The sequence below is a fragment of the Tamandua tetradactyla genome, chromosome 10 (assembly GCF_023851605.1).
Source record: "Tamandua tetradactyla isolate mTamTet1 chromosome 10, mTamTet1.pri, whole genome shotgun sequence".
Lineage (NCBI taxonomy): Eukaryota > Metazoa > Chordata > Mammalia > Pilosa > Myrmecophagidae > Tamandua > Tamandua tetradactyla.
This window is the reverse complement of record NC_135336.1, coordinates 64,210,248-64,216,860: the sequence shown is the minus strand read 5'-3', so window position 1 is coordinate 64,216,860 and position 6,613 is coordinate 64,210,248. Positions and strand designations below refer to the sequence as shown.

General features: G+C 34.5%; 1 non-coding gene across 1 annotated transcript; it reads right to left on the bottom strand.

Annotated features, from left to right (window-relative positions):
* Positions 1–1,083: 1,083 nt before the first annotated feature.
* LOC143649040 (U6 spliceosomal RNA) lies at positions 1,084–1,190 on the bottom strand. The gene has a single exon (XR_013158918.1). It is a non-coding gene; the product is annotated as a U6 spliceosomal RNA (small nuclear RNA).
* Between the last annotated feature and the right edge of the window lie 5,423 nt (positions 1,191–6,613).

Genomic DNA, 6,613 nt, shown 5'->3' with positions numbered 1-6,613 from the left:
CTAATATAACTAATTGGAAATTAAATGGGCTTCTACTAAACTTTCTCTTTCTGACTATACTGAGAATGGCAAATTAATTGTCAGTTATATCAGAGTACAGATTGATGCTTTGTATGGGAAGGTAAATTGGGTTACGTCCTGTCATTGGTAAAAGTTCTCCATCCCCTTTTTTTCCTGCGTCCCCTCCCTCCAATACATTCTTTCTCTCAAGATCTCTCAAAATGTTTTACTCTCATCATTTGCACACTCACTGCCTATATAAATAAAAAGACAGAAATATCAGAATGCTTTGCAGCAATCTTTATTTGCAATGAATTAAGAAAAATCAAATCCAGCAACAGTAGATCATATCAACAGACATTTCATCCAGTGTTAAGTATGTGCAGTAGAGATTATTTGAATTTTTTGAAATTATTTTTAAGCAGAAACATACAAGGACTTCCATATCACTAGCTTACAGCTTCAGCACCTAATCTGTCTTACTACAGGTTTGACTTTCATTTTTCTCCTTGTTCTTATAGCTAAGCTTTTGTCCAGATTACTACTGCCAGACCTGTTCCTCGCACATTGGTTTCTATGTGCAGCTGTGTTTTTGCATTGGTTTGTTTACCTGTTTTGCTTTTAATCCTGTGTCTGAAACCTTACCTTTGAGTTCTGCCTAGTTTCTCATTTTTACTAAGCACCCCATTACCCTGTGTTTTCTAATCCATGACTCCCAAGTACTTAGTTCTTACATTTTTAGACTGTTATCATGTCTCGTCTCACTTCTTGTCCTTGGTTTTCTTGGAGCCTATTTTCTATTTTTTATATCTTTTGTATTATTGTCTTCTGAGCAAATCTCCCTGAAATTCTACCTATTTTTGAAAGTTGGACTTAACTTTAGGTCCGTGGCATTGGCCTTCTGTCACTAACTGAGCTACTCAGTTATTGTTTTTAATAGAAAAAAAAAAAAAAAAGACTTGTCCTTACAGAAGTTGAAGACTCACCATGAACCAGGAACCCAGCTAGCTCTTTGACAAATATCTTATTTACATCTTCTAGTACAATCCTTTGAACTGTATTTATGTTTTATTTTTATTTTTTAAAAATATGGAACACTTCACGAATTTGCATGTCATTCTTGTGCAGGGGCCATGCTAATTTTCTCTGTATCGTTCCAATTTTAGTATGTGTGCTGCTGAAGCAAGCACTGAACTGTATTTTAATATTTCTGTTTTAAAGAAACAATAAGTCTCCCAATAAAACTTTTGTCAGTGTGTCACAGATTTTCATTATTCAGGATAAGAATGAAACCTAAATCATGTATTTCCAAGTTAAGTACTCTGTTAAGAAATTAAGTAGAAATATTCTTCCTGAATTTGAGTGCTTAAATTTCCAATGCAGCTAAAAAAAACAAAAAGCAAACAAACATACAAAAACATTTCACAGACAAATACTGTAGTATAGAATGGAATAGCCAAAGTAATATAAATTGACCCAATAGGGCAGAAAAGTAGAAGAAAATACTTAGATATTAAAAATATTCATAATTCAAAATGACCAGAAATTGAAACAAACTGCAATTGATGTGAAGGGATGGTAGATTCAGGTCAAATATTCTAGCATCACTTATAATCATGCTTTGCAAGGTATCACTCAAGCCTTCATATTATTTATCATGAATTTATATATCTATCAGTTAACCAAACATATGTTAGCATTATTTTAATTTTAAATGACGTGTCTCAAAACATGAAATTAGCTGAGCCTAAAATGTTTGAAGAAGCATCTTTTTATATTAGGAAATAATTTTGATGCCTTAACAAAATAGTTATTGTACTATTTTCTAAGGTAATTAGGACTCAATCTTGTACCTATTATAGCTATAACTTTAGAAAATTCAGAAGGGAAGATTCAGGATATTGGCATTTGTTAATTTTATTTATACATTTTTTTCTGAAGTCCTAATAGAAATAGACAGGCTTCCCTTAAAAGCTGCATCTATAAGCAGAAATGAAATTGTTTTATTTTTAAAGAAGCAAGGTATAGTAGTTTTCATTAGATAAGGATGTGGAAATGAACTATCCTTAAATTTCAGTGCCATATATTAACAAAGTTCTACAACTCACACATGTAACTTGCTGATTATATTTTGGCTTCAACTTCATGGCTCTACTTCATTTATTTTCAAACTAGGATTTACAAAAAGTTGAAAATGCCATTCATGCTAGTTCCAAATCTATTTGTTAAGTCGACTTTTGTGTTCCACTTGCCTTCTTATACTTTGTCCATTGTATGAGTAGAACATTCCTGGGCTGGTCTTTGTCTCAAGAAGAAGATGAGAGATATTTGAGAGAACCTCAAAACCCGAGATATAAGCAAGCCCCAACATAATTAATAGAGCCAACCAACCAAGCACAGCAGAGATCAGGCATCTCCCAGCCAATCCACAGAATCAGGAGTTTATTGTTGTGTGCTGTATTTATTGTGACTATAGTTAAGTGATACAGTAGGATGACACTGTAGTCTTCTTAAATGTTATCTATGGTTGTGGGTCTTCCTTTGTCCAGTGAAGCTTTAGGTACAAATATGCATCTTGTCAATTCTTCTGTGCCGTGACAATAGAAATGTTTTAGAGTATGGAGACCCTGTTTTTAGCTTATCCTAGTGGGTATTCTTTTTCTATGCAAAATATTTAAATTTAGAAAAATAAAATGTGGCATAATCTGAAAGAACTAGAATCATTTATATTAATTTATAATGGAGGGAAAAAGCAGAAATATAAAATAAAATAATTGCTTATAAAAATACTTGTTTAATTGAAGGTAGCATAAATAAAATCAATATGTAGTTTTTTCATACTCAAATGAAGCATTTCACGTCTGATCCAATATATATTTGTATTTCCATGTGAGTATCTCATTATTGCAGCGCCTTTGTTGAATTTTTGTTTGCTTTTTGTTTGTTCGCTTGCTTGTTTGTTTGTTCTGGGAAGTGCATGGGCTAGGACATAGCTATAGATATATTTTAACTTTTATTCACTGTGCATATGTATATGTATATGTATAACATATATATATATATACATCTACATATACATGTATATGCATGGGCTGGGACATAGCTATAGATATATTTTAACTTTTTTTTTATTGTACATATGTATATGTATATGTATATGTATAACATATATACAAAGCAAAGAAATAAAAAAGCAATAGTTTTCAAAGAACTTTTCAACAAATGGTTACAGGACAGATCCCAGAGTTTGCCATGGGCTACCATATGATCCCCTCATATTTTTCCATCTAGCTGCGCCAGGATATAGGAGGCAAGAGGGCTTAAATTTTTTTTTTATCATCACAATCAACTTTTTTTCTTTCTTTTTCTTCATATATACCAAAAAGCTATAAATTTCAAAGCACAGCACCACAGTTAGTTGTAGAATGTATTTCAAACTTTGACATGGGTTACAGTTTCACAGTTTTAGGTTTTTACTTCCAGCTGCTCTAAAACACTGGAGACTAAAAGAGATATCAATTTAATGATTCAGCATTCATACTCATTTGTTAAGTCCTATCTTCTATGTATAACTCCATCATCACCTTTGATCTTTCCATACCTCTCTTTAGGGTGGTTTAGGCTATGAAAATTCTATTTTTTTTTATTTTGGAAGGGTTTGTCACTAATGTGGGAGAGGGAGATGAAACTATCTGATGATCTGGAGAAACTGGGTCTTCTAAGTTTCAGGACTTACCTGGACCAGGGGCCCATCTGGAGGTTGTAGGTTTTTGGAAAGTTATTCTAGTGCATAGAACCCTTGTGGAATCATATATCACTCTAGGTGTTCTTTAGCATTGGTTGGAATCGTCCTGGTTAGAGTTGGCAGATTATGATAGATAGCAAAGTCTAACTGAAGTTTGCATAAGAACAGTCTCCAGAATCTCACTCTGCCACTGATACATTATTAATTTATACTTCTTTTCTCCCTTTTGGTAAGGATGAAATTGTTGATCCAATGTGCCAGGTCTGGATTCATTCCTTGGAGTCATCTCCCACATTGCCAGGGAGACTTTCACCCCTGGAAGTCATGTCCTACGTAAGGAGGAGGGCAATGATTTCACTTGCAGAGTTGGGCTTAGAGAGACTGAGGCCACATCTGAGCAACAACAGAGGTCCTCCAGAAGTAACTCTTAGGCATGCCTGTAAGTAGGCTAAGCTTCTCTGCTACCTACATAAGCTTCACAAAAGTAAGCCTAATGATCGAGAGCAGACCTATTGATTTGGGTGTCCCTAAAACTTGACACAGTATCAGGGGATTCCCTGATAGTTAAGTTTAATAGTTTAATATTCTTTCTCCCTTCCCTCAGGGAACTTTGCCAATACTTTTTGATTATCTGCTTAATATACTCTAGTATGTTTCGAGGCATTACAATAATCTTTACAGGATTAAAGGACCTCTTTCTTATTCTGTGTTCCCTGTGTTTCAATTGCTCAAATGAGCTACAGATAGGTTGAATTAGATTATACACTACAGAAAATTTCAGTTCCATATCAAATAAACCTTTCTTCCATTGGTCTCAAAGAGTATGTGGTTCTAAAATATAGACACTGTCTTCCTTACCCCTATGTTCTGAATTATTTTAACACCAACCTGTTTGGCTTCATTCTTATCTCTAAATATCAGATTATATATATATGACAGCCTATCAAAATCCAGAAACATTAATTACCACTTTGGACTTAATGTGTCTGCTCTTAAAAGCTTATAATCTAGGCCCCTGTTTTCTTATAAGCATTTTCTAAAGGTACCACACCATTGTTGTTCTTTTGTTTCTCATTTGTTTTGTCTCACCAAATGTCCCACATGTTCATTTCCATTGTTGCATTCCTCAAGACTTTATTCCTTTCTGTAGCAACACAACCTTCATTCACATGCATACTCCAGCATTCAATGATCTACTTCTCTGTCAGTGCATCCTTCATCCACCTGTATTCATTGGGCATCATGTAGAAGGCCTAAAGTCCACAGTCCATCAACATTCTCAATTTTAGATAATTTCATTGTTCCCAAGAGAAAGAAAACCAATAAACACATCTCATCAAATAGGAAATCTAAACCTTCTCTTAACTCTTATCCCTCACCCCATTATTTACCTCTGCTGTTGCTGTGGCAATGCTGATGGTTTCCTTTTGAACATAGCTCATAGTATGCAATAGCAGTTTTCCCCCTGTACCCTGGGCTTTAATGCTCTTTATACAAGAATCATATCTTTGAAGTAATTCTTACAAGAACTAATTCATATTTCTAGTGTGAATCAGTGGTACATATAGGTCTATACAACCCCTTTCAATCTTGTTAATCTTCAATATCACAATATTACTTATAGACTCATTGGAGAACCAGCTTTTCTCCTATCTATTCTCTTACAATAGGGTTCAATCTCACTAGCTAATGGTTCACCCATTTCTAGTATCTGTGTATCTCTAAGTCCCCTGTTATAATACACAATTATAAGCCTCTGATTATATCTTTATATTGGTCATAAAAGTGATACCATACAGTATCTATCCTTTTGTGTCTGGTTAATTTCACTCAGCATTACGTATTCAAGGCTCATACATCTTGTCATGTGCTTCAGGATGACATTTTGTCTTACTGCTGCATAATTCTATCGTATGTGTATACCACATTTTGTTGATCCACTCCTCTGTTGATGGAATTGGTTTGTTTCCACCTTTTGGCAATTGTGAATAATGCTGCTATGAACCTCAGTGTGCAGATGTCTGTTTGTGTTATTACTTCCAGTTCTTCTGATAGCACCAAGTAGTGCTATTGCTGGGTCATACAGCAACTTGATATTTAGCTTCCTGAGGAACTGCTAAACAGTCTTCCATAGTGACTGCACCATTATACCTCCCACCAGCAGTGCATAAGTATCCCAGTTTCTCCACATCCTCTCCAACATTTATAGTTTCCTGTTTGTTTAATGGCAGCCATTCTTATAAGTGTGAGGTGGTATCTCATTGTAGTCTTGATCTGCATTTCCACTATAGCCAATGAAATTGAAAATGAGCATGTTTTCATGCATTTTGAGCCATCTGTATTTGCTCTTCAGAAATATGCCTACTCATATCTTTAGCCCATTTATAATTGGGTTGTTTGTTCTTTTGTTGTTGAGTTGCATGCTTTCTTTGTATATACAGGAAATCAAACTTTTGTCCAACATGTGATTTCCAAATATTTTCTCCCATTGAGTTGGCTACCTCTTCACCTTTTTGACAAAGTCTTTTGATGTGTAGAAGCATTTGATTTTGAAGAGTTCCCATTTATCTATTTTTTTTTTTTCTTTTGCTGCTTGTGCTTTGGGTGTAAAGTTTAGGCAGCTACCTCTTATTGCTAGGTCTTCAAGAAATTTCCCTACATTTTCTTCTAGAAGCTTTACAGTACTAGTTCTCATGATTTAGGTGTTTGATTCACTTTGAGTTAATTTTTTTGTAGTGTGTAAGATAGGGGTCCTCTTCCATTCTCTTGGCTTTTGATATCTAGTTCTTCTATACCCAAATTATTGAAAAGACTATTTTGTCCCAGTTCAGAGGATTCAGCGGCCTTGTCAAAAATCAGTTGACCAAA